Source organism: Sorex fumeus, unplaced genomic scaffold (assembly GCF_029834395.1).
Source record: "Sorex fumeus unplaced genomic scaffold, SorFum_2.1 ptg000061l, whole genome shotgun sequence".
Lineage (NCBI taxonomy): Eukaryota > Metazoa > Chordata > Mammalia > Eulipotyphla > Soricidae > Sorex > Sorex fumeus.
The window spans coordinates 37,529,252-37,551,170 of record NW_026606118.1 but is presented as its reverse complement, the minus strand read 5'-3'; the positions used below and the strand labels follow the sequence as shown (position 1 = coordinate 37,551,170).

Sequence of the window (21,919 nt, the reverse complement as noted above, 5' to 3'; positions counted from 1 at the left end):
GTGGTAATTTGTTATGGTAGCCCTTAGGGAAAAAAAATAACATTAACTAAAACAACTTACATTGTGGAATGTTTTAATGATGATTTATTTAGGAGAAAGCATGACTCTAAGTGCTGTACTTGTCTAAGTCCATACAACAGAAAAAAGAAAATCTTTTCAACAAATGATATTGGGTAAACTGGACAAGCATGGAGAAAAATGAAATTAAATCACTATCCAATCACATAAAATTTGATCACACACAAAAATTAACTGAAAATGGATTAAGGAATTGTAGGCGCAAAACTTACAGACATGGAAGAATACATAATTGATACAGAATCTAACTACCAGAGATGTATTTGGAGAGTCAGTTCAATTGATAGGTAAAACAAAAGTGAGAAAAAAATAAATCACACTATATAAAATAAAGCTTTCATATAGTAAAAAAGACTACCACCGAGACAAAAGACCACTTACTAAGTAGCAGACAGTATTTATACATCATAGTTTGACAAAAGTTTGACATTTGAAAGAGTAAAGAACTCAGATACAACTTTTAATAAAAAGCTCTCTTTGATAAAAATGTGGGCAAAAAGATTTCAATAGATTTCAAAGTAGTGGCCCAAGTTGTTTAAATATATTAGAAACATGGTTCAACTTCTCTTATTATTGTTGTTTTATTTATCAGCATCATTTCTAAGAACAGACCTATGTAGATAAAGAACTAGGTATGGGGACACCTGAATGATCTTTATAGCAAATGTTTAGCCTGCCACATTATTACTGTATCACTGTCATGGTTCTCCCATTGTTCATCGATTTGCTCGAGCAGGTTGAACTAGGTTTTTTAACTCGGTGATGCCTTTGGGTTGTGGACATGATTGCCAAGGCTTCTGGAAGTACAGGGAGATGGGGGGAGGTAGACCATCTGACCCTGAGAAAAGCCTGGAGATTTCAATCACAAAACCTGCATACTCAAATTTTCTGCAGATTTTATCTTGGCGAGGTCTGTCTTAAGATGCTTGGGCAGGTACCAGGCTGACTCCCCTCCCCCCCCCCCCCCCCCCCGATTTACCCCAGTCTGTTCAGCTTTGCGTGGGTCTGAGGTTAACTGCTGATACTTTCAAGATTTATTTATGGGTATCTGAAGCAAGGCTGGTAGAAGAGCTTACATGTGGTGCTGGAGTTGGTTCGTGAGGGTGACTGCTGGTACTTCCAGGAGTGTAGGGAAAGCAGGGGAAAGTTACTCATCTTAACTCTAAGAAAGTCTGAAGATTTCAGTCACAAGACATGCATATCCGAATTGTCAACAGGTTAACATCTCTGTGAGATATGTCCTGAGATAGTGGAATCTGTCCAGGGGTGTGGTATCAATTTTGGATTGTGAGAACAATCCATGGGTTGTGCTTGGGTTGCTTAGACAGGCAACAGGATGATGTGACCGTTCCCATCAATTCTGGTCTGTTCAGCCTTGTGCAGGTTCGACATTAACTGAGACTTTTCATCTTTTTCAAAATTTATTTATGGGTCTTTGATGCAAAGTTGATAAATGAGCTTAAGTAGCTGAGGCAGGGGTGGTTTGTGCTGTGGCTTCCACACACCTAACTTTTGGCCATTTAATTTCTTGGGAAACTTAGTCCTGAGTTGTTGGGGTCTGGGCAGATACACAGTGGCAGTTTTGGGATAACAGGAAGCCTGAATGTCCCATGGGGCTGCTGATACTCTTGCCCCATGGGTAGAGATTGATCTGCTGACAGCATCATACATTCAGAAATACTACCCTTAAATACTTATCTAAGGAATATGGAAATTCTAACCTGAAAAGATATTTACACACCTATGTCATGGCAGTTGTAGTTACTACAACTGTAGTTGTTGTTAGTTGTTGTAGTTGTTGTTAGTCCGAGCTCGCAAAGCAGTGCAGAGATGCGATCAAGGAAGACCTCAAAGAGAGAAGAGCAGAAGTACTGGTAGATGCAGCAGAAGCCAGGAAAAGTATTCGTAACGCCCGCCTGTCCTTCGCCAACTACAAGACCAAGATGACTTCCCTCCGACATCCTGATGGATCCATCACATCCTCCAGAATGGCAATGGAGAAGATTATCCATGACTTCTACTCAAATCTCTTCGATAGCCATGTCCACTTGCCGACATACCAAATTCCACAGGATGGATATGTCGTTCCCAACGTTCTCCCTTCCGAAATTCGACCCGCCATTTCGTCGGTAAAGAAACAAACAGCACCCGGCCCAGACAGAACCTGCCCTCAGTACTCATCAATACACTGGCTCGGCTCTTCACTCGCTACCTGTCTGAATTCAAGGTTCCGTCCCAATGGAAAACCAGCAGGACCGTACTACTATTCAAGAAGGGAGATATCCATGACATTGGCAACTATTGCCCGATCTGCCTATTGTCTGTCATCTACAAGTTGTTCACTCGAGTCATCCTAAATAGGATTGGCAGAACACTAGATGAAGGACAACCACGCGAGCAAGCAGGGTTCCGCAAAGGATTCAGCACCATCGACCATATCCACACAATAACCAAGCTCATTGAGGTTTCTCGGGAGTTCAAGATGCCGCTCTGCTTAACGTTCATTGATTTAAAGAAGGCCTTTGATTCTGTTGAGACAGAAGCGGTCATTGAAGCCCTAGCCAATCAGGGCATTCAAGCCCAATACATCAGGATCCTCCGTGAGCTGTATTGTGGATTCACTACCAGGATCTCACCATTCTACAAAGAAGTGATCGTTGATGTCAAGAGAGGGGTGCGGCAGGGTGATACCATTTCACCAAAACTCTTCAGTGCCACCCTTGAGAACATCATGCGATGACTGGAATGGGAAGGAATGGGAGTGAAGATAGATGGTCGGCAACTACACCACCTCCGCTTTGCTGATGACATTGTTTTAATAACACCAAACATCAGCCAAGCGGCACAAATGCTGGCCGACTTTGACCGTGAGTGTGGAAAGGTAGGACTACAGCTGAATCTTACGAAGACAATGTTTATGAGAAACAGCCTTGTTCCTGACGCCCCATTTGCTCTCAATGGAACGACCATCTCCGAATGCAACAGCTATGTGTACCTAGGTCGAGAGGTCAACATGAGAAATGACCTGGCACCCGAGCTGCGCAGGAGGAAGAGAGCGGCTTGGAAATAGCTAAGAGGACGAAGAACCTCTGGCTCCGGGCACATCTCTTTGATTCCACTGTTCTTCCTGCATTAACATATGCCTCAGAGACCTGGGCCCTATGCAAACAAGATGAGAACGCTATTCAGGTCTCCCAAAGAAGAATAGAAAGAGCTATGCTTGGAATATCACGTTTCACTCAAATGAGAGAACGAATCCGGAGTTCTGACATCCATCGACGATCAAGAATCAGGGACGCTGTCTCATTTGCCAAGGTGTCGAAAATCAGATGGGCTGGTCATGTAATGAGATTTAAAGACGACCGTTGGACTAGAGCTGTTACTGATTGATTCCACGGGATGTCAAAAGACCGCGTGGCCGCCCACCTACCAGATGGTCAGACTTCTTCGTCAAGATCATGAACGATCGGTTTGAGGCCCTTCATGTTCCCGGAGCGAACAGATGCCATTGGGCTACTGTAGCACGCGACAGGGACAAATGCAGACGTTACTGGCACCCTCTTGAGCAAATCGATGACTAACGGGAAGTTAAGTTAAGTGATTAAGTGATGTCATGGCAATATTACTTATAATATTCAAAACGTGAAATCTAAATACTGCTTACAAATGACTGAGTAAACAAGCTGGGGTGTATATTCTGAATTGAATGCTATTTTTTTTTTAAGTTGAAATAAGGGACTGGAGAGTTAGTACAGCAGATAGGCAGCTTGCCTTGTATGCAGCTGATCTGAGTTTGGTCACTGATACTCCCTAAATAAAGCTCCCCAAGGAATGATCCCTAAACTCAGAGACAGAAGTAAGCTCTGAGCATCACTGGGTGTGAACTCAATTTTCTCCTAAAAAAGAACAAAAGAAAAATAAAACAAAAAAAAATAAAGATGAAACAGCACATATGAAGGTACTAAGTTATACCCTGAATTTCTTTAATGCTTTATTTAATTTATTTTTTAAAATTATTTAATGTTTTAATATAATAATATCACTGTACCACTGTATCACTGTCATCCCATTGTTCATTAATTTGCTTAAGCAGCACCAGTAATGTCTCCATTCATCTCAGCCCTGAGATTTTAACAGCCTCTTCTTACTCATCTTTCCCAATGCTGCCCAATCTTTTAGGGTCAGGAGAATGAGGCCCATTATTGTTACTGTTTTTGGCATATTAAATACGCCATGGGTAACTTGCCAGGCTCTGCCATGCAGGCAGGATACTCTTAGTAGCTTGATGGGCTCTCCAACAAGGACGAAAGTGAAGAGAGCCTGGCGCGGGGGCAGGAGAATCTAATAAAAAGTCATTAAAAATGATGGAAATATTCTGCCTTTAATGTGATGAAAGACAAAATCATTGTATAAGGGCAGCTAAGCAGTGCTGGTAGCTATCTCAGTGTACAACGATATCAATAACATTTATTATTTTAAAATAATTTGAATATGTAAGTAGAGAACAATAGAAAAATAGACTTCATGAGTATTGTAATCTCTCTTTTAGTTGAGATACGAAATTTAACAGTTCAGATGAAATAAAGTTGTTTTAATTGCAGTACAGAATGGTGACTGGGACCAGATAATCCCTGGAGTTATTAAAAATTTCGAAACTTAGTAAATAGGGTCTATGTTAGAGTTTTTCCAGCATGGGAACTAAGAGAAGGAAGATTTCCTGACTGACTTCTCTGAACCTGAGGAGCAGATCTTTGAAAGAAATGGTTTAAGTGATGAGCACAAAGCAAAGCAAAAAGCAAAAACAAAACACTACTACAGCATCAGGACTCAAATGAGATCCCCAAAACATTCTTTCCTCAAAACTACCTTGTGGAGGCCAGACTGAGTAAATTTACATTTGACAGACAAATAGAAAAGTTTTTCATGTTGCACAAAGGCAACATTATAATCTAGCTGTCAGGCTTTAGCTTCCCTGATGCCCAGAGATGTGCAACAGATGGAGATCTTTCAGGGAATCCAACTGCAGCGACAGTCTCAGGGAGCCTTCCTTCACTCGGTTGAAATCCCACACGCTTATCACAAAAGCAAGAGACATTTGATAACAACCCGGCGGTGGCGTCCAGATTTATTCTGGGTAGAACAAGAAAGTGATATTCAGAGATTGACATACTCTTAGAACGATCAAAAGGGAAATGCAAAGTGGTTTTCTTTTCAAAGGTTCAAGTCGCATAGAGTTTGGTCAGATAGTGTACGAGAAAGTAAAATAAAGTTGGGAAAGAAAGGAAAAGATTGAAAAGAATGGGGTATTTATTTCCTAAAAGAGCCAATGGAAGTCCATTCCCTCTGAATGTAAAAGGAGGAAGAGTGGATACTCTGACAGGTATTGAAAATGTGTGGCCAGAGAATTATTTCCAGAAGACAGCAGGCATTTGTCAAAATATGAACTAAAGTTAAGAAAACTTGCTGTGTCAATTATCACAAAATAGTGAAATAAATATCAAAATTAATATTTGCAAAGTGATGCATATTACTCTAAATCAAGTAAACAAGGAAAGGAGTGTAATAAAGTCTTATGATACCCCATGGAACTCCACCTAGCCTCGTTAACAGCTGAGTGTACAGAATCACAGAAGTCAGGACTAATAAATTTGTAGATGTCATCAAGTCCAATTTTCTTATCTTATAATGGAGAAAAACGAGAGCCAAACATAGCTTTTGGATTGCTAAATTTGCACAGTGAATTAGAAATAAATCTTGCTTTACTCTTATGTCACTTAAAAACACAGGTGCTTTTATTCCCTTGGTTTTTCCCCTGAGCTACTGGAGAAACACATCCGAGATATTATGAACCTTTTACTAGGTTGACTAAATCAAAGCAAAGAATAACATTTTAAAAATAGCTAAAGAGAACATAAAAAGCCACCTAATGCAATCAATAACAGAAGTATTTTATGATAGCAACATTAGTCTAAGTAAGCCAAAGAAGAGTTCATTCTTTTTATCAAACTGAGGAAAAAAATGTAAGAAAATAGAGCATTTACTAATCTTCAGAACCATCTTTACTACAGAAGTATATTTTTAGTTTTCTCTAGAAAATCAACCACCAATTTCTGCATTTAGGGGGGGCCAGTTTCTGCAGCTCAGTTTATCCTCTGCAGCACTCCCAAAGTTGCTTATTTAAGAACATTTGATATGAACAGTATTTTATTTTTTCTGAGACAAAACTTTCACTTAATGTGCATCATAAAATCTTATTGAGTCCTTATGATCATTTCTTTATTTTTATATATGATAATGCCATCTACTCTGAGGAACTTGTTTTAGTAATATAAAAAAATCCGGAAAATTGACTAAAATTAGTTTGCATATTCCTTTTATTTGTAGGCCACCTGGTGGTGCTCAGGGGTTTGGTACTTAGGTCACCTTGGCATGTTGAGGGAACCATGTACAATGCTGGTATTCAAACCCAGGTTTCCCATATACAATTTACCCAGGGAAATATCTCTCTGGTTCCAGTTCGCATGTCATTCTTGTTGTTGTTGTTGTTGTTGTTGTTGTTGTTCTTCTTCTTCTTCTTCTTCTTCTTCTTCTTCTTCTTCTTCTTCCTCCTTCTCCTCCTCCTCTTCCTCCTCCTCCTCTTCCTTCCTCCTTCCTCCTTCCTCCTTCCTCCTTCCTCCTTCCTTCTTCTTTCTTCTTTCTTCTTTCTTCTTTCTTCTTTCTTCTTTCTTCTTTCTTCTTCTTTCTTCTTTCTTCTTTGTGGGGGTTGGGCCACATCCAGCAATGCTCAGGGGTTACTCCTGGTTCTATATTTAGGGATCACTTGTGCCAGGCTCAGGGACCATACAGAGTTCTGGGGATTGAACCTGGGTCTGCTGCATACAGGCCAGCGCTCTACCCACTATATGAGGGCTGGAGGGATAGCACAGCGGGTAGGGCGTTCGCCTTACAAGCGGCCAACATGGCCGACCCGAGTTCGATTCCTCCGCCCCTCTCGGAGAGCCCGGCAAGCTACCGAGAGTATTCGATATGCCAGACACAGTAACAACAAAGTCTCCAATGGAGACGTTACTGGGCCCGCTCGAGCAAATCGACGATCAACAGGAGGGCCTTTACCTTTACCTTTACCTACTGCCACCCTGCCTCCCCCAGTTTACATATGTTTGGCTCATATCAATTGTCTTAATTGAAAATAATTTTTTCATGATTTTATGCTTTATCCATCAGCTGTGTGATTTAGGACAAGTCATTTGACTTGTCAACTTTACTTTCCTGGTTTTATAAAATGAAGATAATAATCACTACCTTGACATAATGTCACAAGGATTTAATAAGATAAATATTTGATATAATGTCTGATTCCTCATTTTAACAAAAATCAATTATTATAATTTTCTCAATAATCATTACATTTTGAAAGGACTAAACAATATTGCCTAGAAATATCCAGAACTGGTTCCCCCGTGCCAAGTTTTGATCTTTAGAAAAGGCTGCTTTGCAGATAATTTCTACAAATTCAAGTTTTTTGCTTTTTGTTATTTTCTTTCCACTTAATAGCCTTAGTATTTTTCAATTCTCTTCTGCTTCACTTCTGATGCTATAGCACTCTGCTAATCTCACTTTCTGGTTCTTCTTGGTCATGCGTTGTTTCAGACTGCATTGTAACATGTTTTGGAACAATTTCAGGTATTCCCTCTGTGCATTTGCCTTGGGATCAACTTATCCCATAATTGGTTGTCAGTTGTTACATTTTTATCAGTTGACCAAAATGTTTAGTTGAATGTTGCATAGGTTGTCATGTCTCTGGAGTGTTTGAAGTTCAGAAATTTTTACTGGACACTTTCTCTTGTCACTTGGAGCTAAGAGAAACATGTCAACAGTGAAGCTTATCTGGAAGTTGAAAATGATGTTCCTGATAGATTTAGGTGTCACTCTGTAGAGGAGACAATAATATTGCCTGCTAGAACATTGTTTAGCTTTGTGCCAGAAGCACATTTAGGTTCACCGTAGTTGTCTAGCTTTTTGCATATCGGCATGTCATTTGCCAGTATGCTAAAAATGTAGCAAGAGGCCAGTATTATTTTTACTTGGAAAAGCTTCATTTATTTCTTATAGGCTAAATAGATCTTTAATGAAAAAGTTCTTTAATTTAGACTTGTTTTTAACTTATGGCAAGGGAATACATATTCATTGATTTCAATGATGGGTTCTTTGTAACAATGAAATATTTAAATGCTCTTACCAGGATCATTAATCGACCATAACATTTCTTTTTGACACTCACAAGGAATTTCTATTAAGTTAGAATAATCTTTTTATAAGCTAACCACAAAATCGCAAACAGAAAACTCTCATTTTAAACTTTTAATACTTAGAAGTAAGTTTTTATTCAGATTGCTTATGGAAGTTCTTTTTTTTTTTTAAGTTGATGCATGCCTAAAGATCTCTTCTAAGTCAGCATTAATTTTATGATTAATTTTATACAGAACTCTAAATTTTAGTCATGACATAAAATGTTTCTTGAGCAGAAACTAGAATTTGGTTTTCTTTAGCTTAAATTCATTTATCATTTAATGTCCTCTGATATTAAATGTCATATTTTAATAATCTAAAAATTATGCATATTCTAAAAATATTTCAATTCCACTATTTAACTTTAAATATGCTAGACCATATAGTATAATACAAACTCATTGGAAATGAATATGCTGAGACTAACTGAAATCTGAGTGAAAGATATCTGTAGAGGATTGTCCTGTCTTGAAATTAAGAACCACAAAGATGGTTTATTCATTTGACTAAGGATTTGAATTTGTGCTTGTGCATTGAACTTCTTTTTCCCAATTTCCTATCAACTAGAAAAAACTTGTATTTTTAAATAGTTTATTTTAATTTTAATATATGCACTACATATATTTCCTCCCTATGACATGTTTTTATCTTTATAAAGGACTCTCAAAGAGCATTTATATTTTCTCCTTTATTTAAATACCATGGTTTACAAAATTGTTTATGATGCATTTCTTATAGGCATTCAATATTCCAACACCAATTCCACTACTACTTTCATGTTCCTTCCACCATTGTCTCCATTTTCCCAACCACCCCTCAAGCCTGTACCCCTAGCAGCCCCCAAATTTTTTGTTTTATGTTGCTTGTTACCATTCCATGGCTAAAGGAATAATTGAACAATTATTTTCATCAAAAAAATTTTGTGACAATCTCACCATTTGGACACTAAGTCCTTGTCTGAGGTTTTACTAAGCTGTTGCTGCAAGTTAAGCCTTCTGTGCTAATGGTTTTGTTGAGTTGTCATTGATTGGCTTCTGTGTTACATCCCATCCAATTTTGTACGCTGTTACTGGGATATCAGTGTTGAAAAAGTTGAAGATATTGCTCCAGAAAATCCAGAACATTTAACTGGTAAGTAAGCGTGCATGACAGTATTGGTGGAATGTGGGTGTGGCTGCCAGGGATTCCAGAAGTATGGGGAGGTGGGGGAAAGTCAGCAACCTCAACTCCAAGCCAAGAAGGCCTGGTATTTTCAGCTAAAACGCATGGAAATTTTTGAGGGGTTGGCATCTTTGTGGAGTTCAGTTGTGAGACAGTGGAGTACAGCCATAGGTATGGCATCAACTGTTGAGGTGTAAGTAAGCTGCTGGTAATTTTGTAGGGTGGGAACTTGGCCCACCCCCTTCCCAGAGCATTAATTTTTTAATATTGAGAAATTACCATTGATGAAGCATCACTTTTGCACTTGTACTTTTTATTTACCACCTAAAAATAATAACACAAAACCAGTAAAAATAATACGTGAAGACCAAAAATTTTTTCTCATGTAATTTAGAAATTTTATAGTTTTAACTTTGGGCTTTGATCTGTTTCAAGTTTAGTTTTCTTTTTTCATACTATGCGATTTTTATGTACAATTTGAAATACAAGTTGGGGCTTATTTACATATCATAATTTTCAATCCCCTTTTGAATTAGGTCTTTTGCGTGCCATGTGTCTGTCTTTCAAATGCTTGATCTCCCCTCTTGCTTCTTAAACACATGGCTATACTGAAATAGCTACTTAATATTCTCATTCACAAATTCTATCTTCATAATTTTGGACCAGTTTTGATTTATATATCTTATCCTCCTTAAGTCAGTGTCTCATTAACAGGCTGGAGTGATAGCATAGCAATAGGGTGTTTGCCTTGCACGTGGCTGACCCAGCCGACCTGGATTCGATTCCTCTACCCCTCTCGGAGAGCCTGGCAAGCTACCGAGAGTATCTCGCCCGCACGGCAAAGCCTGGCAAGCTACCTGTGATGTATTCAATATGCTAAACACAGTAACAACAAGTCTTACAATGGAGACGTTACTGGGCCCGCTCGAGCAAATCAGTGAATAACAGGAGGACTGTGACCATCCTCCTTATGAATCTTATTTTCCTTTTTATTGAAATTTAGAGGATATATTCTGTGAGTTTTTATTTTCTTTTTGGGTACTTGTTTTTTTTGTATTGTTAGAAATATTATTGTGCTTGGTTCTGTAGAATATTTAAGTTACTTGCAAATAGCTTTTTTTTAGGCCTTAAGTTTACTCTATTAGACAGAATCAGCACAGCTCAGTATACCACTACTACAAAGGAAAATAGTCAGCATATGTATTCTACCAACTTTAACTTCATCTCGCTTGAATAGAACTGTTGTACCAAAGTGATCACTTTTTAGTACTCTGACTACTTTGTGAATTTTTCTAATTTGCATTTTCAAATCCCTTTAGGTTGTTCCTTTCCCATTATTATAGTGTTTCCTCACAAATAAACACCAGTCATAGCTCAACCAGACTGAAAGAAAAGGAAATTCTCTGAGGATTTCAGAAACTCTGTGAGCCTCTGCCTATCACTTAGCTGATGAAGGTCTAGCCATAGCCTTTTCTAAAATGATCTTAATGGTTTGCCTGGTGTCACAAAACATTGATTCTGATTTTAGCACTGGAGAAATAAAATGCTGTTGTGATTTTAGGTTATCATTTCCTTATTACTAAAGGTAAAGGTAAAGGTAAAGGCCCTCCCGTTGATCGTCGATTTGCTCGAGCGGGCCCAGTAACGTCTCCATTGGAGACTTTGTTGTTACTGTGTCTGGCATATCGAATACTCTCGGTAGCTTGCCGGGCTCTCCGAGAGGGGCGGAGGAATCGAACTCGGGTCGGCCATGTTGACTGCGTGTAAGGCGAACGCCCTACCCGCTGTGCTACCGCTCCAGCTCCTTATTACTGGTAGGCAAAAAAGTTATTTTTTTCTTAATTGAATCACCGTGAGCAACACTTTTAAAGCTTTCATGTTTGAGTTTCAGTCATACAATGGTTGAACACCCATCCCTCCACCAGTGTACATTTTCCACCACCAATGTCCCCAGTATCCCCAACCCCACAACTCCCCCCATGTCCCATTCCTCCCCCTGCCTTCTCTATGGCAGACAGTTTCCCTCTTACTCTCTCTCTACTTATGGGCATTATGGTTTGCAATACAGATAATGAGAGGCCATCGTGTCTGGTCCTTTGTTTACTTTCAGGACACATCTCCCATCCCAAGCGATCCCTCCAATCATCATTGACTTAGAGATCCCTTCTCTGTCCAAGCTGCCTTCTCCTTCAGCTCATAAGGCAGGCTTCCAACTTTGGAGCAATCTTCCTGCCCCTGTCTCTACTGCCCTTGGGGGTTAGTCTCATCTTATGATATTTTATATTCCACAAATGAGTGCAGTCATTCTATGTCTGTCCCTCTCTTTCTGACTCACTTCACTTAGCATGATACTCTCCGTGACTATCCATTTATAAGCAAATTTTATAACTTCATCTTTCCTAACATCTGCATAGTATTCCATTGTGTAGATGTACCAAAGTTTCTTTAGCCAATAATCTGTTCTCGAGCATTTAGGTTGTTTCCAGATTCTGGCTATTGTGAACAGTGCTGCAATGAACATACAGGTGTAGATATCACTTCTACTGTGCTTTTTTTGCACCCTCAAGATATAGTCCCAGAAGTGGTATTGCAGGGTCATATGAAAGCTCTATTTCTAGCTTTTAAAGGAATGCCATCTTGTTTTCCAAAAAGGCTGGACCAGTTGGCATTTCCACCAACAGTGAGAGTCCCTTTCTCCTCACATCCATGCCAGCACTGGTTGTTCTTGTTCTCTTTGATATCTCATCATTATTTTGATTTGCATCTCCCTGATGATTAGTGATGTAGAGCATTTATTCACGAGCCTTTTGTCTTTCTTTTTTTGAGGAAGCTTCTGTTCATTTCTTCTCCCCATTTTTTTTGATGGGGTTGGAATTTTTTTCTTGTAAAATTCTACTGGTGTCTTATATATCCTGTATATTAACCCCTTATCAGATAGGTATTGGGTAAATATTTTTTTCTATTCCATGAGCTCTCTGTGTATTTTGCTCACTGCTTCTTTTGAGGTGCAGAAGCTTCTTAATTTAATGTAGTTCCATTTGTTTATGTTAGTTTCTACTTGTTTGATCAGTGGTATTTCATCCTTAAAGATGCTTTTAGCTTCAATGTCATGGAAGGTTCATATAGGCAAGAAAGTTTGACTTATTCTTTTCTTTGGATTCAGTTACTGGAGACCCTTGAATGTAATCTTCCTGCTTTCCTTCTTCTTTAGGGCATGTTGCCAGACCTTTGTTTGATTACTCCCTTCTCTTTTACAGTGATACCTTTGAAGTATCCTTAGTTGCTGTCATATCACAATCTTAGTTATCTGACTTAGAATTTTCAGAATTTCTTAATAAATGAGTCATTCCTATAAATGAGTAATTCACATTTATGTGTTGATTTTTTTTAGTTTGGTTTTCAAAGGTGAATTCCATGCTTGAAGAGAAATACATATAATTAGTGTGAATTAATAACTTCTAAAAATTCCTGATTTAAATATATACATATATATACATATATACATAGTTTTCTGGTTTTGAGCCACATCTAGTAGTGCTCAAGGTTTATTTCAGGTTCTGTGTTCAAGTTTCAAGAAGAAACTTCCTAAACATACATATATTTAATACTAGACCATAAAAATATTTAAAAGAGGCACTGGAAAGATAGTATTATTAGCCTTGCATGTAGTTGACTAGCCTTGCATGTAGTTTGATTCTTGGTACCCCATATGGTCACACTCAGCAGTACTTAAGATTTACTTCTTTCTGACCCTACATGCAGGTATCACTGTTAGTGGGGCTCAGGGGACCATATGAGAGTTCTTGATATCTTGACCCCTTACTTATTGAGAGATGACCTCTCTGTCTGTCCCTCATTTATTGCCTTTTAAAATTGAAGTCTATTTTGTCTGATATAATTATAGCCACTCTATCCTTTTAAAAAAATTGCTTGCCTATAAGATTGGTCTCCAGTCTCTGATTTTTAGCCTGTGTTTATTCTCACTGTCTGAGTAAGCAGCAGAAAGCATGACTCCATTTTCTGCTCTATCCTGCCACTCCATGTCTCCTGTTTAGTGAGTTCAGGCCATTGACATTCAATGTGATCATTGAGTTGAAGGAATTTATTGCTGTCATTTTGTGGAAGGTGTGAGGTTTATCATTTTAAAGACACTCTTTAATGCTTCTTGAAAGACTGGGTTTTAGGTTATGAACTTCCTAAGCTATTGTTTGTCTTTGGAGTTTTGTATTGTTCAAATCTGAATGATAACATTGATGAAGTGTTCATTTCATTGAATTTTTAAAAAATTATAGCCCACCATTCTGGACTGTAGAATGCCATTTGGTACATCTGCTGTAACTCTTATGGAAGTTCACTTTTATGTTAATTCCTTCTGTGATCTTTTGGCTTTTGTCATTTGATTATAATGTGCCTTGAAGTCTTTCTAGTTGATTCGATTTACATTGAGACACTTTGGACCTCTTGGATTAGGGGCCTGTACTCCTGAACTCTAAGAAATTTTTATCTATGATTCTTTGATTACTCTTCATCAAATTCACCTTCCTATTTTTCTGATTCTATATTATATCTGTAGACTTCATCTCATAGTTCTCTGGTAAGCTGCTCATTTCTTTTCAGAAATTTTCCCATCTTCTATTATTTTATAAAGTCTTTTTGCATCTAATCTTAGAGCTCAACAGATCTTTTCCTCAGCTGTTGTAATTCTGCTGTTGAGGACTTTCACTGATTTTTTTTTCTATTTCATACTCATTTTGTACCTAATATACTAATTTTTGTCACTTTTGATTTGTTTTCTCATTTTTTTCTCATACTTTCCTGTACTTTGCTGACTACCTGTGCCATAATTTCTTTGAGCTCATTAAACTTCCTCAACATGATGTCTCTAGGGTCATTATATGAGAGGTTATAGGGCTGGTCGGTACTGCTATACCCTTCCATTTTATAATTTTCAGTCATTGATCTTAGTGAGCTACTACTCAAATTTCCCATTGTGTTTGCTGTCCTGCAAGGGTGAATCTTCATCGTTTGCTCCACTGGGAGTCTCTGAGAGATTTGATCAAGTGTTGTTCCTTTCTAGAAATTCCCTGCTGGTACTTACCCAACAACTGCATGTAGTTTGAGATGTAATGTGCAGAGCTGTCATGTGTGCTTTTGCAGCTGTGCAGTTCAGTGTTGAGTTATGGGCACAGGGTGTGGATGTGGATCTGGAATGTTGAATGAGCAAACAGATGGTTTGAGATACAGATGTGGGCTCATAGAAGTGGTAGAGGTTGGGCATGGAAGCTGCTGGGACCCAGGCAGATGGGAGGGGAATCTGCTTCTGGCTCCAAACAAGCCCTGGGAATATCATCCGGGTGGTTAACTGCACACAGAAGGCTGATTGCGCAGCAGAGATTTTGAGATGTTTATTTATATTTACCACTTTGTACCAAGGCCATAGACTTTTAAAATTTGTACAGAGACTTCAGAGCATCACTGATTACTTAGAAATTGTATATGTAGTGTGTGTTGATTTTGGAATGGTATGGAATTTAAATAATGGTATGGGCTGGAGCGATAGCACAGCGGGTAGGGCGTTTGCCTTACAAGCGGCCAACATGGCCGACCCGAGTTCGATTCCTCCGCCCCTCTCGGAGAGCCCGGCAAGCTACCGAGAGTATTCGATATGCCAGACACAGTAACAACAAAGTCTCCAATGGAGACGTTACTGGGCCCGCTCGAGCAAATCTACGATCAATGGGAGGGCCTTATGGAATTTAAAAAAATATTTTTTTATCAGAAACCTAGACTTAGGATAAATTATTAATTAAAATTTTATGTACTCCTCAAAATTCTTGCTTGTCCTCAAAAACTCTGTATCTCTCTTTTATTTCTCCCTCTCCTCCTTTTCTTTAGTACCTGTCCACTATTCTCTTCTGTCCTCAATCTTTAGCCCACATTGGTATTTAAGTACTTCTGAAAAACTGAATTTCATGCTACCTGATTGTTTGCAAAATAAGTATCATCTTCATAGAACAGATAGAAAGTCCCTAGAAGTATCACTTGATCACTTGACATCACGTTACTCATGGATCTGCTCGAGCAGGTGCTAGTAACATCTCCATTCGTCCCTGTCGCATGCTAGTGTAGCCCAAAGACGTCTACTCATTCTAGTTACATGAAGAGCTTCGAACCGATAGTTCAGGGTCTTGACGAAGAAGTTTGACAATTTCATATGTGGGCAGCCATGTGATCTTTTGATGTCCCATGGAATCCACTCGGTAATGGCTCTAGTCCAGCGGTCGTCTCCAAATCTCATTAGGTGTCCAGCCCATCTGATTTTTTTTCTACAAGTGTCCCTGTTTTTTTTTTTTTTTTTTTTTTTTGCTTTTTGGGTCACACCTGGCAATGCACAGGGGTCACTCCTGCCTCTGCACTCAGGAACCACTCTCGGTGGCGCTCAGGGGACCATATGGGATGCTGGGAAGCGAACCTGGGTTGGCCACGTGCAAAGCAAATGCCCTACCCACTGTGCTATCACTCAAGCCCCATGTGTCCCTGATTCTTGATCATCGACAGAGGACGGAACTCTGGATTCATTCTCTCACTTGAGTGAGGCGTAATACTCTAAGTGTAGCTCTTTCGATTCTTCTATGTTTTTTGTTTTGCTTTTTGGGTCACACCTGGCAATGCACAGGGGTTACTCGTGGCTCTTCACTCAGAAATTACCCCTGGTGGTGCTCAGGGGACCATATGGGATGTTGGGAATCGAACCTGGGTAGGCTGTGTGCAAGGCAAACATCCTACCTGCTCTGCTATTGCTCCAGCCCCTCGATTCCTCTTTGGGAGACCTGGATAGCATTCTCATCCTGTTTTCATAGGGCTTAGGTCTCTGAGGCATATGTTAATACAGGAAGAACAGTGGAATGGAAGAGATATGCCCGGAGCTGGTGGTTCTTCATCCTCCTAGCTATTTCTTCAATACTCTTGAAGGTGTTCCAAGCTGCTCTCTTCCTCTTGTGCAACTCAGGTGCAGGTCATTAATCATGATGACTTCTCAACCTAGGCACACATAACTGTTGCATTCGGAGATGTTCGTTCCATTGAGAGCAAATGGAAGGTCAGGAATAAGACCATTTCTCATAAAAATTGTCTTTTTGAGATTGAGCTGTGTTTTTATCTTTCCACACTCATGGTTGAAGTCGGCCAGCATTTGTGACACTTGGCTGATGTTTGGTGTTATTAGAAAAATGTGATCAGCAAAGCGGAGGTGGTATAGTTGCCAACCGTATATCTTCACTCCCATTCCAGTTGTCGCATGATGTTCTTGAGGGTGGCACTGAAGAGTTTCAGTGAAATGGTATCACCCTGCCAAACCCCTCTCTTGACATGGATGATCACTTCCTTGTAGAACAGTGAGGTCCTGGTAGTGAATCTGTAATACAGCTCATAGAGGATCCTGATGTATTGAGTTTGAAAGCCCTGTTTGGCTAGAGCTTCGATGACCACTTCCATCTCAACAGAATCAAAGGCCTTCTTTAAATAAATAAATGTTAGGCAGAGTGGCATCTTGAACTCCTGAGAAACCTCAATGAGCTTGGTTATCATGTGGGTATGGTCGATTGTGCTGAATCCTTTTCGGAACCCATCTTGCTTGCATGGTTGTCCTTCATCTAGTGTTCTGTGAATCCTATTCAGGATGAATTCGAGTCAACAGCTTGTAGACGACAGATAACAGTCAGATCAGATGATAGTTGCCAATGTCGTGGATGTTTCCCTTCTTGTACATTAGTACAGTCCTGCTTGCTTTCCGGATGCTCCCGCCAAGACTCATGCACAAGTGAAGCCCCTCAGAACCAGGTAAGCGGAATTCTGTGACCTTTAACTCCAGGCTCAATGGGACCCGGGAACAGAGATCCTCTGCCTGCTCCCATCAATCTCCTGGGACCAAGGAATTAAACCCAGAAGCCCCAACCTACCCTGTCCTGTTTGCTTCCACCAACCTCTAATGACCCAGGGATTACACACAGAAGACCCACTCTACCTGTACCAGATAAATACCTCATCAGCAGACCTCTACTACCTCTACTACCTCCACTACCCAGCTGCCGCCATGCTCCAGGATGCTTTCTGGACCAACACATCATAAGACATTTAATACCCATCTTCCAAGATTACCGCACCATATTTGATAGAGTTTAAATATGGTTTGAACCATGGAAACACCTGCAAGGGTGATTAAAGGCCACCATAAAAGCCTCTATCCCTCTTGGAGAGCCTGGAAAGCTACCAGAATATCCTGCCTGCATGGCAGGGCCTGGCAAGCTATCCATGGTGTATTCAATATGCCAAAACCAGTAAATGCAATGGGTCTCATTCCCCTGACTTTGAGAGAGCCACCAATACAGCGGCATTAAGAAGGATGAGGATGATAAAATCTCTGGGCTGAACTAGGTTGCCAAAATGAAGAAGGAAAAAATGACTGTCTGTACTTTCAATGCATGTATGCTGGCATCAGATGCATCCATCGAGGACCTGATGGTACAAGCATGAAAGATCAAGTACAACATCACTGGTCTGACCAAGACGAGAAGCATCAATCATATCACACTGTTTTCAACACTGGAGAAAAACTGTTCCTTGGAACATGCAACAAAAGAGGCATTGGTGGTGTTGGTGTCCTTTTCAACATGAAGTTGACCATGAGCAATGATTCATTCAAATGCCTAACAACCCAAATTGATTACACTTGAATAGATGTGACTCACTGCCGGCAGTTTCTGTCTTCGTTATCTACACACCAACATTCAATTTTGATGAAGGAGAAATTGAGAATTTTTACATGGAGCTTGAGAAGTTTTATAAAGAAAACCACACCTTGTACAAGATCATTGTTGGTGATCTTAATGCCAAGATAAGACCAAGAAGATCAGCCAAAGAACTCCACATCGGGACCAATGGCCTAGAATGGAGCAAACAGGATGAGAGACAATCTGAGTTCATTATGTCAACCAAGACCATCTATCATAACTCACAGTTTCAGACTACCGATTCTAAACATTGGACATGGGAGTCTCCTGGTGGACGGTTCCACAATGAATTTGACCACATCATATTCAATTGACGGTTTTGCCTGACCGATGTTGCTGTTGTCCCAAAATTCCAAACGGGATCAGACCACTGTCTCCTTCTTGCAAAATTCTACTTCACGGAGCGGGGAGAAAGGGCTGCAAAGTTTAAGAAGAGAACTCCCAAAACGACCACCAACTGCGAGCTCTTTGGCACTATTGCGGCAACATGGGAAGATGCTGTCATTGACAACATTGACGAGGAATATGATTGACTGGTTCAGCACCTCCATGATTGTGCGAGGAATTCCGAGAGAGAGAGAGAGAGAGAGAGAGAGAGAGAGAGAGAGAGAGAAGAGAGAGAAAGAGAGAGAGAGAGAGGGAGAGAGAGATAGCTACAAAAAGACACCTGTCTTTGAAAACTGTTGAGCTCTTTTGCCAACTTGGCTTTGTGCAAGCCTCAGGCAATCACAAGCAAACATCTGAGCTTGCAAAGCAGTGCAGAGAAGCAATAAAGGAAGACTTCAAAGTGAGAAAAGCAGCAGTGCTGGCAGATGTGGCAGAAGCCGGGAAAAGTATTCACAACGCCCACCTGTCCTTTGCCAACTGCAAGACCAAGATGACTGCCCTCCGACGTCCTAATGGATCTATCACATCTTCCAGAAGGGCAATGGGAAAGATTATCCATGACTTCAACTCGGATCTCTTCAATAGCCATGTCCACCTGCCCACATACCGAATTCTGCAGGATGGATATGTCATTCCCAACATTCTCCCTTCCAAAATCAAACATGCCATTTCGTCAGTAAAGAAGGATCAGTACCCTAGAAATATAATTCTGCCTTTTGTACCTTCCTTTTAAAAAAAGATATTTAAATAGATATTGATATTAAATTAAGATTTAATATCATATGGTAACTAATTTTTTTCTTACTTAAAAATCTAATACAGAGGCTGGAGAGATAGCACAGAGGATAAGGTGCTTGCCTTACAGAAATCTGGGTTTATTCTCTGTCATCCCATATGGCCTCATGAGTACCACCAGAAATGATCCCTGAGCACAGAGCCAGGAGCAAGCCCTGAAAAAGGAGTAAGCTGTGTGTGGCCTAAAAAACAAACAAAAACATATACAAAGTTAAATTTTATGGTAATAATTCATATAATATATATTTTATAGTATATAATTATATTGACTATGTTTCCAGAAATCTTTCATCAATAAAAATGAGAATAAAGTGTTCTCTGATATATGATATGTATAGAGTTGATTGATATTTCTTTTAATCAGTCACACCCTGCTGTGCTCAAGGCTTATTTCTGGTTTGGCACTTCCCATAGGGCTTAGGGGACCACATGTGGTTCCATGGATCAAACTTGTTAAACCATATGCAAGGCAAACAACTTCCCCATTGTTCTATCACTCTGGCCCTGATAATTTAACCATGTAATACTTCGAAGATTCAAAAAAATTATTTTGTAGGGCCAGAGCAATAGTGCAGAGTGGCGGAGGAGGCGGGGTGGCATTTTCCTTGCATGTGGCTGACCCACGTTCAATCTTATATGATCATCCTATATGGTTCCCCGAGATCTGCCAGAAATCAGTTTTAGTGCAGAAACAGGAGTAACCCCTAAACATAACAGATGTGACCCAAAAAACAAAAACAAAAACAAAAAATGATTTTGTAAGTATTAGCCTTTCTTTTTATGTCAAGTGTTAAAAAGTAAAGTAACAATGTTTAACTACTTAGTATATGCTAAACAAAGTAATGGCCTCCCAAGTATATAAGTCTTCTAGTCCTCAGTCTTTGAATAAATTATATTGACATTGCTTTAAGGCAAGGGAAATGAGGTTGCAGATAGAATTGATGCTGCCCATCAACTGACTTTAAATAAGAAAATTATCCTGGCTTAAGGGGGTGGGCACATGTAATCACATAGACTCTTCCATGTGGAAGAGGAAGACAGATGGACCAGAGTCTGAGAGATTTGATATGAGTAACTCACCAGTCTATCACAAGCTATGAAAATGAAAGGAGGATGTGAGCCAAGGGCTGCAGGCAGCCTCTAGAATTTGGCAAAGGCAAGAAAACACATTCTCTGTAAGTCTCCAGATGGAATGCCATCCTCTTGACACCTTAATTTTAGCCTAGTGAGACCATTTTGAAAGTCTGACCACCAGAATTTTGAGGTTAAAAAAAATCCACATAGTTTTTAAGTACCTGAACTTGTTCTAGTAACCATAAGAAACTTAATTGCAAACTCAGGTAGAAATGACATGAACTTATACAACCAAATATTACTTAACACTTAAAAAAAACTTACAAGTTTACAATTAGATGTTTATAAAAAGGGCAGTAGGAAATTTTGAATAAGTCTCTGTTTACATGGCCCAAGCTCTCAACCACTGTTTTATACAAACTCCTCTTAATTAATCATTGAATGTGTTGAAATATGTAAGCCAGTACATGTGGCACATATAGGAATTGCTCAGGAAATACAGAATTCAATCCTTAACTTTCAAAAGAGTAGCAATTTGATCACTAAGAATATTCAAAAGATCAAAGTAGTACTACTTTTCTGGATAAAGTTGTCTGACCTGGACAAATTTGAGCTTGGTTGCTTATTACATCCATCATTTCAGAGATACTCAGCCTCTGAGAGTTCATATCTTATTATTCTGAGAATAAGGAGGTATATTAACCTCCTAGCACATGCCAGTAAATCATCTTGTTCTGGAGTTTTCCTCACTGTGTTCCATAGACTTTTTTTTTATATAGAATGAGAAAGTGGAAGAATATTAAACCTAAGGCCAAGCTATACATTCCCTAAAGGTACACATCACATAAAACAGCTCATCCATTTTTCTTCAACTTTCCAAATTTGTTCTTAACTATTTTCTTGAAATGTTTTCTCTCTTGCGCTATAAGTATGTTATGTGTAGAGCCTGATTCTCCCTATGGTATTTGTTTTCCATTAACTTCCTATTGATTTTCAGTTATGTGTACACAGTACATCATAGACATAAACTACAAACACCAGATCTAAAGAAGTTCTGAATTATAACTGTTTTTATCTTGGTGACAGAGCACTGTAACATGAATATTATCCATGGCCTCTTCCTAAAAAATGATTTTAAAGTTTGTTGTGACAAGTAGGGTCAAGTCTAACCAAGTGTTGATGTATATAAATTACTGTGGGAAGAAATTTGGCATCTGGAGAAGAAAGATGGACAAGTAGAAAGGACAGATTGGAATGGATAAAGATGAGTTTTGGAAAATATTGCATTACAGAAGGTGAAGCAAAGTATAAATCATAAAAGGAAAGATAGTAATAGATGAGAAAAG

General features: G+C 39.3%; 1 pseudogene; it reads right to left on the bottom strand.

Annotated features, from left to right (window-relative positions):
• Positions 1 to 661: 661 nt before the first annotated feature.
• Positions 662 to 789, bottom strand: LOC130034842 (uncharacterized; annotated as a pseudogene).
• Positions 790 to 21,919: the final 21,130 nt, after the last annotated feature.